This window comes from Rhinolophus sinicus, linkage group LG11 (assembly GCF_036562045.2).
Source record: "Rhinolophus sinicus isolate RSC01 linkage group LG11, ASM3656204v1, whole genome shotgun sequence".
Taxonomy (NCBI): domain Eukaryota; kingdom Metazoa; phylum Chordata; class Mammalia; order Chiroptera; family Rhinolophidae; genus Rhinolophus; species Rhinolophus sinicus.
This window is the reverse complement of record NC_133760.1, coordinates 43534799-43545991: the sequence shown is the minus strand read 5'-3', so window position 1 is coordinate 43545991 and position 11193 is coordinate 43534799.

Sequence of the window (11193 nt, the reverse complement as noted above, 5' to 3'; positions counted from 1 at the left end):
TTGACGCCCAGAGCTGGGGCCGCCTCACTCAAATGCAGCACCATCATTCTCTGCTAGCTACAACCAGGTCTCCTGATTTCCTGGGCAGTGCTTATTCTACCACACTGGGTTCCGTTTTCTAGAAAGGAAATGGGAGAAGTGACCTACAAATGAAGAAGCAAAGTGCAGAAGGAGCAAGTGAAGGAAAGAGAAGAGAGAAAAAGATCCCCAACTAGCACCACCTGGCCACGTGGTGAGTGCCCAGCATGCCTTTCAGAGGAACACAACCAGGTACCCCTTCCGCACCTACTCCAGCACCCCCAAAATGCCAAGTGCATGCTGGGCATGCTTTGGCTGTTGCCCCCAAGCCTGGAACAGAATGCATGCAACCCCCAAAGTCTAACTGTGGGACATAGTGGTGCCTTGTTGTTAGTCTCTAGAACTGATGAAGTTTTCCAAGAAGTGTTGGAAGACTGGCTTCCCAAAACCTGGCAGAGTTGGCTCCATTCTGTACCAGGTGAAGGGGAAGTAGGTCGTAAAACACTTTGGCTCTTATCAAAGGTTATTAAGAAACAGCAACCACCACACCTGACTGTGCCATGTTCCTGATAAGAGGCAGCGCAGGGGAGGGCGTTGTGGTATCCTGAGTGACCTCACTGCTTGCCTGACCCTTGGCCACCATGTTTTCTCTGGGGCAAGTCAGGGGACGCAGCTTTCTTCCTTGATTTGCTTCACCAGTTGCCCGCTGTGGAGAAGCAGGGAGAAAACAGCATCTTGAAGTCGTGGCTTTGGTGCCTGGTATGCAAGTACCTCTGCTGTCCCCTGACTCCTCCACTCACCAGCCCTGGGACGTCCCCTGCCTGAACATCACTGTCCTTTGCTCTAAAATGGATAACAATACGTCCCACGTGGCCTCCATGGGTAAATGAAAATGTAAAGCATTTGCCCCCGAACAAGGCACATAACAAGTTGTCACTAAATGGTGCCTATCGCTGGAGGAGCAGTGTCCTCTAGAGCTTCCAGAATCAGATCCCAACCAGGAGGCTGTGAGAGGCTGCCCAGCACTGCTCCCCCAAAGGTAGGCTCCAGTGCCAAGCTGCCTGAGTTTGGGCATCCTGAGTACCGCTTCTACAACTGCCTTCCTCCCATGTTCTCACCTGTGAGATGGAGTAATTAACACTGTACCTCGTGGGGCTGCTGTGAGGACTGATGGAGCGAACCCGTGCTGTGCTTAGCATTACTCCCCACCATGACTGCTGAACGGATGATAAATACTTCTATCCAAGCAGACACACTGGAACAGGGACTGACACAGGAGCTCAGCCCTTGTCATTATGGAGCTGACAACTGAGGAAGGGGCAGAAGACATGCACGAGATTTTACACAGAGAAACTGTAGCAGATGGACTGACACCCACCTGTTCCTTCTCAGGCCTTCGCCCTGTGGCTCATGGGCACTAGAGTGGCCAACCTTCCAATTGCCAGCCTCTGCATCTCACCTGAGATCCTTCTCTGGTGTTCAGAGCCTGCTCTGCCCACGTGTTCAGCAGGGCTGAATTAATGATTGACAGGAGCTGCTGTATAAATACCCCAGCTGCCTCCCGCCTCAGTGAGATAACTCTGAGGGGCACGGTTTACATTGGCTCCTGGAATTGACTGACAGGACTGAGACCCTGTTTGTTGGCCACTGGCTAGGTGACATCATTTACTGGCCGTCTTTCGGCCTTGTCCCAATCCTTCTTCCCCCCATCTCCAAATAAGATACTTGTGCTTGAATCCTTGTCTTACGAACCAATTTATGATGCATAACAAACAGAGGTGCCAAGCTGAGTACCCCCAAAGTGCTATGATGTCTGTATAGATGGCAGGTGCCAGAACTCCCTGGTGGGGACCTGGAGAGAAACCTTTGCTGTGGTTTCCTTCAATGGGAAACTGCTGTACACCTGGATATCTGGTAACTGCTCCACGCACCGCCCTCCTTGTTTGGGAGCAGGCTTCCTTTGTAATGTCCCTGGAGGCAGGGAGCCATGGGTGGGCTGATGCAAGAAGCTGGGATTGTGTCTCCAGGCTGGGATCACATCCTAGCGCCCGGCCTCTCGGCTTAAACACAGCATCTGTGAACAAGAGGAAGCATCGTCCATCCAGGCAAATTGGAGTTTTCTCTGTGTCCTTTTCCCTTTTTTTTTTTTTTTTTTTTTGAAATGAAGGTAAAATGTAAAAACATGTAAGTCTCTGAGCCCTTTCTCTGTAAAAATAAGTAATAATTCAAACAGTAAACCCAGCTGAGAGAAGTCCCTGTCATGACAAGGAGAGACACCAAAAAAAAAAAAAAAAAAAAAGCTGCGCTCCCCAAACAAATAAGGAGACAGTGAGGTAAAAACTAAAACCTGGGAGTGCTCCTTCTGAACTGGGAAATTGGTGTGTGAATAAGTCAAGTGCTGGCTTAATTTTCGCTGAAAAACAAAAACAAGACACTCAGAGACAGAGCTGACACTCCAATGTTCAGTGGACAAAATGAATACACTAATTAGTAAAAAGTTAATACAGAGACAAATCTGCCATTTCCAAAAAGCTGCCCTCTCTGTAGGAGCCTACTCCTGGCTGCGGCATTTTCCCTTCACACTGATAGATATTTTGATGACCTAACAGAAGACTCATGTCTAGGTGCTGAGGCTTTAAAAGGAGCAAAAAGATTGAAGTGCAGGCGTTTCTTCAAGGAAATTAGATTTTTGCAACAAGTCCGGGTCCTGAATGATACAGAGGACATGCAGAACCCTCCCCTTCGGCTCTTCCAAAACAAATACAGTCATTTCCAACCACTCACGGGTGTTTTTCCTCCCAAAACAAACACCGAAACAAGTATTTACAGAGTTATGAAAATGCAACAGGAGTCACGTGGGGCACAAGGTTTCCCTACCTGGGCCCAAGAGCTCCGGTGGGATTCTTAAACAGAACGTCACACCTCATGTCCACTGTGGGGCAGGAAACCCTCAGACCAAAGAGGATTAGTCCCCGAATGTATTCATCAGGATAAAAGCCACATCTTTTCAAGAAAGTGTTTGCAGTTCAAGGGAAGAATGGAATTAGACAAAGGGAGAGCCAGTGGCTTTTTCCTCATTTGCCCAAATTTGCAGAAATGCCCTCAAAGAGCTCCTGACCACCCGGTGCATCAATCCATTACGTTTATCAACAGCACCAAGTGTGGTGCTAGCTGTTGGGCTGACCACCTTGCATAATCTCTTATTTGGTTATTTACGAGAAAGGCCCCTTGTTTGCTTTTGCTCCCAAATGTCCCGGATGTGAACAGCTCTCAAAATTAGGAAATGCAGCTGGCGAGTGGTTGCTGTCAACACTCCGTATTTCATCCTTCTGCCTTCTCCTGTGGATCTAGAGAACCAGGCAAGAAAATAAAGTGAATGTGCTTATGGAAGGAGGGGAGAAAGATAAAGGGAAGGAAGGCAGGAAAGGAAAGAAGATGGAAAAGGAAAGGGGGGCAAGAATGGAAAAAATATGGAAAAGAGGAAGGTGAAAAGGAGGGAGGGAGGAAGGGTAAAAAGAGAACAGAAAAGAGAAAGGAAGGCGTGAGAGAGACAGACAGCAAGAAAAAGGGAAAGAGAGAGAAGGGGACAGAGAGCGATCTGCTGCTGTCAGACCCTCACTGCTTTACACTGAGGAGCCCGATAGCCTCTCAGTGAAAAGCTGAGATTAAGCTCACAACATAATTTCCATTATGTTAATGTTGCTTTAAAATATATTGCACAGAGTGCTGCAACAATCAAATTATCAATTATAATGTCTACTCAGAGTAGAAAAGTGTTGCAAACAGAGGGCTGATTACTGCTTCAGTACATCCAATCTGCATACTCATTGTTCAGTACAGGGAAAACAAATTATCTTGTGTTGGCCCCAGTTCAAATTTAATTAAATGAGTGCAAAGCAATTATAATAAAGTACAATAGTGTAGTAATGAAAGGAAAATAACTCATTAACCTATTAATCTTTATTTATGTTCCTCTCAAATAACTATGTAATTTCTTTATCACCACATCCCATAAGAAAAAGGAGGGTCTCTGCGCGTGGCCTGGTTTACCAGGTTCTATTTGGTGAAGGTGCCATCACGTCGACCATTTATAACTAACTTTCCTTGGCTTCGGGACCACCCCTCAAACCTCCCATCCAAGTCCCCGCACACACGTACGTGTACTTGGTCTAGACTTAGCATTCCTCTCCCACACTTTCCTGACGCCTGTCAATACACAAGGTAAATCTCTCTGGAAGCTGAGATGTGCTCACCACAGCATATGGGAGAGCTATCCTGCCACGTCTGTCGCCTGAGGCAGTGCAAATCAGGAGAAAGAGCCCAGTGCTTTAAGCCTGAAGAGACACTAATAGCTCACCCTTGACAGTGCTTTCCAGTTGATAAAGTTTTTCACGTGTATGATCTCATTTAAGCCTCACGACAACCCTGTGGGGTAGTATGACTACCACTGTCTGCTTTACAGGTGAGGAAATTGAGATTGGATTAGGTAAGGGTTTTGCCCAAGTCTTGAAGGTCACCAGTAGGGTTCTAACGTAGGCCCACCGCCCCTAAATCTTCATTGCTTCCCCTGGGAACCTCACTTCTCCGAGTATGCTCCAGGGACCAGCAGCTTTGGAATCATCTGGAAGCCCATCAGATTAAAGAATCCCCGGGTGATTCAGCTGCACACAGATGTTTGGGAAGTGCTGGCACTGCTCGATACCGTGTTACCTTTCCTGGAGAGAACTGTGGCTCAGACAAGTCTCCCAGGGCAATGGTTTTCTGGAGTTCTCATAGCAACTACTCAGTTAAGTGTTTCCTGGCAACTCTCAACACCTTGAGATGACCTTGAGCGATCAGGGCTGACTCTGGCTTCACTGAACTGTCATCTGAAGACACAGCTGGAGTTAGAGGAGGGAATAAGAGCAGCAGTGGGTTCTCTTTTTAGCCCTACACCTGACCCCCAAATCCTCACTCCTTCCTTCAAGGAGAATTTTCTTTTTGTAATGGAGAAGCAAAAGCAACTGATGAATTGAAGAAGGAAACACATTTGTTAAGTTCCTACTTTGTCCGTGTATTATTTCATTTAATGTTCACAAGGAACAGCTTTTTTAGAGAAAGTGACTGAGAACAGGATTAAATGATGGGCTCAAAGTCGCCGACACAGCTGCTAAGGAACAGAGGTGAGATTTCCTTTGGCTTCAAACAGTATAATTTCACTGTTTTAACATTTTCTCTAAAAACAAAAAAAGAGAAAGGAAGGACGGAAGGGAGGGAGGGAGGAAGGAAGGAAACCTTCCCCATTAAATGCCCTTCAGTCCAATTCAAGCCCCACATCCTGGCATCTAGCTCTGTACTCATGCTTCCTTGCCCTCATCAATCACTCAGGGGGCATCCGCGTAATTGGGCAAAAATCAGGCCGAAGGAAAATGGGTGTGTGTAGTTGCCAACCAATGACTGCTTGGGGTCTGTGCTGGGGGCAGAAACCACCAGACCAAGTCCAGAATGACAACCCTCATTGCAGCCCACTGCGAGGGGCTCCACTGTCCAGTTTTGTCTTTCTGAGGATTGTTTTGAGTTGTCTGCAGGATAGAAGGGCCCACGTCAGTGAGGAAGGGAGCGTCCTCGGCACTATGAGCTCAAAGATATTGAGTGCTAATTTACATCCAGCAAAATCTCTCTTAAATAAACTCTATTTAATCAATTCACCAAATTAACCGAAACTCTTTTGTATATAAAACAGACTTCTCACGTTCCCAGCCGGTTGAAGGCTCCAGTAAGGAGACTATTTTCTGGTGTGTCCCTGGTCCTGCTCTCCCATGTATCGGGTGCTGTGTTTACTGGGAACCCACTAGGTTTACTCCCGAACCTGCTTGTTCCAGTTGTATTTATTATGGGGATTGTATACCTTAACACTATGTGAGCAACAAAGGGAACTTAACGTTTCTGTGACAACTAGACTGAATGCTTTGGAAATATTTGATAAAGGGAAGTCACTAAAAACAGTGTTGGCAAATCTGTAAAAAATTGAAGGAAATTGTGAAGATCTTTATGGAAACAGCCCTGGAATGTTTTTTTAGTCTCTTCAGGTTTTTCACATTGCATTTTAAAGAAAATGGAACTGAAACTCAATACATTGTGAATGTGCTTTAGGTAAGAAAGATAATCTAGAACTCTAAGCAATGTAATATGACCATGTTTTTTTTTTGTTTTGTTTTTTGTTTTTTTCCAGAAAAAAAGCCCACATCCTACACCAAATGCAAAATAATGTGTATGTTTTGAATGAAGATAAAAGTAAATATTTCAGGCATGTGTCATTTAAAATCATTCCTAAATTTACCTCTAGCTAGGTCCCCCAGGGGCCTCTGATCAGAGGACGTTCACATTTCTACTTTCCATGTTTGTCATTTGCCCATTTACCTTCCATCCCATAGACATACTGTGCTATATTTAAGGTCAAGGTCTTTTACATATTCTTAATTCAACTACCTTAGTCTACACATGTTTATTGAACAACTGTTGTATGCCAGGCACTGGGTTGGGTGTGGGAATAGATCAGTGAAACCTAGAGCCTACATCGGAGAAAAGACACTTTAAATAAACCATCACAGGATCGTTATTTAATAATAATTGTATTGTGTGGATGGAAAAGCGGGGGTTGACCCTATCTTTATATAACTCAGAACTGGGATGGGTCTCCTACTTCTAGAGGGTACAACAAGTGTTGTTTGAATAAATGAGCAGGCAACTTTCCTCCCTTGGATCCGATGTATAATGCAGTTTCTTTCCTCCTGCTTCACTGAGGTATAACTGCCAAATAAAATTGTGCATATTTAAGGTACACAACTTGATAGCTCGATAATGGAGTCTCTTGGGGCTGAAGGGTCACCATCATCCTTAGCCGTGCCCGACGTGATGGCGTAGTGGCTGGAACCCTTGGGATTTGGAGCAAGTGCCTTCCCTGACCACTTTTCTTCCCTGTCCTCTAGTTTGTCCCCGCAATATTCTCTCCACCCTACTCTGCCCCCAGGACTTTGACCTTTATGGACCCTCTCAGCTGGCATCCTGGCCCTGGGCCTCCATGGGGATGAGGCCATATGAGAGCTGGGAAGGCAGGAGGAGGTGGAGATTGTGGGTTTCGTTCCTCAGCTCCGCATCTGCAGAGTAGCCATGTATTGGCTGCATCTCTCTCCGGAAAACCACAGCTCGTGTCAGGCAGCTTTCTCTATACAGCTGCTCTCTGGATCCAGGATTAGCAAACCAGGCTGAGATTAGGGTGAGGCAAGTGAGATAGCTAGGTGCAAAATTTAAGGAAGTACTGACTCTCCTACCTTTGCTTTGTTTCAGCTCTGATGCAAACCTTTCCTATAAAGGGCCAGATAATACGTATTTAAGTATACAGTCTCTAATGCACTATTCAGCTCTGCCGTTGAATAGTGAAAGCAGCCACAGACAATGCGTAAACACATGGGCATAACTGTGTTTCAATAAAGCTTTATTTTCATCTTTCACGGGCAAGATGTGGCCCATGGAGCATGGATGCCAAACTCTGCTCTAAGTGGGACAGTTCCCCACGGTTGCTCCCTCTGGGGTACAACACAGTCCCATGTGGTTTCCCTTTAACCCTGCTCATGTCTTTGCAAACAATCTCTTCACTAAGCTCCCCTCAAATTATCCAAACTGAGTGTGCCATCTGTTTCCTGCTAGGACCCTAATTGATGCACTTGGCTTTGCATTTCTCCAACACAGGCTTTAATTGCAAAGTAACAACAACAACAAAACCAACAACAAAAATGGAGACCAGGACCAATTACTGTGTGGCGGGACACGGTGTTGTGCCTGCATCCATCCATCCCAGAATACGAGAGGCTACTTCACAAAGTTGCACGATGCTCTTAAAGTTGGCTGGAGCTGAAAGAAATAAACCTTTCTTTCTTGGGGCCTGGAGTCTCAATCCTGCTGCCCTACTTGTCCTCTTCTAATGGAATGGAGGTCTGTTCTAATTAAACAAGAAAACACATCTTTTCACAAGGGGAGAACGGAGGGCATTGTACTTTGTGCCTCAAAGAAAGCATGCTTTAATAAGAATCCTTTTATAATCCCTGCTTTTATTTGTTGCTTCCCAAAGCTTTTGCGGGTAATAAAGGGATTGTAAAGTTGACAAATATAAGCAGGGACAAAGAAGTTTGGGGAGATAATGCCTCGGCGAATGGGCAAGTATTTGAAAGTGTATTGATCCCACAACACATAGAAGATGATCGCAAAACACCAAAGCTGCCATCGGGGTGATGTTTCTATTACAAAGTAAAGGCCTGTGCAGGCAGGACCATGCATTCCCCGTATCGTGCAGAACTATGCCCAGAGTTAAAGAGAAAAATAATTCAGGCAAAAATGCAGGCTGTGGTATCTAAAGATCTGGGTTCACCGTGGATGCACTGCCCTTCACCTAACTTACTGCATTATCCTGCAGATCCGGCAAGTGGAGGCTCAGCAGATGTGTCGTGTTCCGTCACAGGTATGTGATGGTGTCCCACCATTGTCACTATCACCGGCACAGCCCATTCCTCCACCTGGCAAGAGCCACCAATTTTCCCTTGAGGGTCCCTCCCTCGCCTACTCAAAGACTTGATCCTTCTACCTGGCCTCCATCCCCAGTGCACGGTTGGAGCATGTAGCCAGGCCTGATCCCATCAAGGCACGGCATCCTCTGGCCACAGAGATTGGTTTAGTTATAGGCACGTTTATCCATGAGCCTGAGATGCAGTAAGTGATCACATGGGCTGTGCTTTCCCACCAGACTTGAATGTGGGCACCGGAACTGCCTATACGTGGACCCTAAGGCTGAAGCCAACAGAGTAGAATGATGACATTGTTCAAGCCCCAAATACAGCCTCGCCTAACGCCGACCTTAAAGAGACTGATTGGGGGAAAATATAGACAAGTTTTCACACTCCCCTGAATCCACACCTTTTGTAATATGACTTTGCAGATTCTCTCATTGAGAGTGTTAAGAAATGGAAACCATGTCCTGCCCCTTGTCTAAGGACAGGTCTTGTGAGTTGCTCTGGCCAATGCAGTGCCGTGGAGGAGATGGTGCACATGTTCACGCTCGCTCGGCATCCTGCCACCACGCAGCAAAGCCTGAGCTAGCCTGCTGGAGGATGGGCCACGGCGTGGACCACAGCCAAGCCGCCCAGCCAACAACCAGAAGCAGTGCTGCCTAACCCATCCACAGATGCCTGCAGAAGAATGAGAGGGCCCAGTGGAGGCCAGAGAAAGCACCCAAGTGAATCCCTCTTAGATGGCGGACCCACCGATTTTGAGCTACATAAATAGTTGTTTTAAGCTACTGAAGGGTGAGGTGATCTATTCTTCATCAATAACGAATGGATACACAATCCCACTCCTGGGTTTTTCACTTATAGGGACCCCAAATTTATCATTCTGTTTTAATCCGTTAGGATTGGGTTATCTGTGACTTGAAATGAAAAGAATTCTAATGCAGTAAAGATGTGCCTTAATTCCCCAGCCAGACAGCCCTGTCAGGGATCCTGTCTCTCAGATCTGGAACCAAAGGGAGTGATCAATAAAGTCTTAATGACTGTGTGATACTGGCGGGTACTCCAATCACATTTTGAAGAGCAAAGGATCTATTTGCTCTTGAATCTCCAAAGTCATCTCTGTGGGGATCGTGGTTTACTTGCCTAACTCCTCCACAGAAATTCAGAAGATATAAGGGGTTTCTCCAACCATCACAATAGGTGAAAACAGATAAGCTGGCCTAGAGAAGGCACCATTCGTGTCTAAGGAACCACACTGTGGCATCTTCCTCAAAGGAATCCAGAAAAATCCCCCGCTCAATTCTGCACTCCTGAATTATATGGAAACCTGAAATTGTCTTGTTTTTCTAAAATAAAAGACATGTACTGTTTCCAGGCAAGAAGCCAAGATCCACCTATTCTTCTCCTCTAGGACTCCATCTACTCACTGCTATAACTTGCTGCATTATTCCTATAATTTCTTTTTCTTTTTCTGAAAAAAAGGAAAGAAACTAAAGCAGGGACTCCATAAGAGTCATACTCCACTGCAGTAATAAGATAGAATCCTATGTCAGAGTGGAATCCAGTAACCAATGTTCACCAACTGCTGACAAATTATGTGTGTGAGTGTGTGTGTGTGTGTGTGTGTGTGTGTGTGTGTGTGTGTGTGGAGAGAGAGAGAGAGAGAGAGAGAGAGAGAACCATATTGTGGTTCTTTAATCAGAGAATAACCAGACTTTGTCCACCCCAAGTAGTTTATATTTTAAGTTCTTAAGTAGTTGTTTTTTCTCAAATCCACAGACAAAGGTCAGAAGGAAGAAGACCTTGCTGAAGACTGAAAAGAGAAGTACGCTAGGGGGACAGAGATAACTTCCCTCAGCCCAGGGGTCAGGCAAGGGAATTGCTGGCTGACATTCGCCCTTTCTCTAAACTCTCCCAGGCCTCAACAGCTCCTAACCTTTCCTTTCTTCCTTCTCAGCCTCACTCAGAGGCTCAGCTCTTTCCCTGAGAAGCCTCAATGAAAAGTCCAAGGTAATAAATGCCATTCAGGAGAAACGGAAGCTCTGGGTTCGTTTGGTTGCTCTCTTCCGATCTAGACAATGAGCAACGGTCAGAACGAGGCCCAGAACCAGCTTCCTTCCTCATGCGGTTGCAGGTCGGCAGCATGGAGAGAACACCGCACTGGGAGATTGGGTGCCAAAGAGAAGATACTTAGATGAGAAATAAATGAGCTGAGGGGAGGTGGGGCAGGTGAGCTGTGAGGAGATGGGGAAACTGTGGAGTGAGGGAGGACAGTCTGCTGAAGCTACTAGACATAAAAGTGGCAACGCATGAAAGCAAATCAGGGGGATGAGGAGGAAAGCAGTGAACAACGTCATATTAGTCCTCGTCACTCATCCCCTTGCTTGCGTAATAAAATGCAAACTCTACAACCTGGTCTGATCCTACATAACTGATCCCCGCATCTCTTCAGCCTCTTCCTTAAAAAGGCCCCCCTTGCTCCTACTGTGTTTCCCCGAAAATAAGACCAGGTCTTATATTAATTTTTGCTCCAAACGACGCATTAGGGCTTATGTTCAGGGGGTGTCATCCTGAAAAGTCATGCTAGGGCTTATTTTCCGGTTAGGTCTTATTTTTGGGGGAAACATGGTAGCTG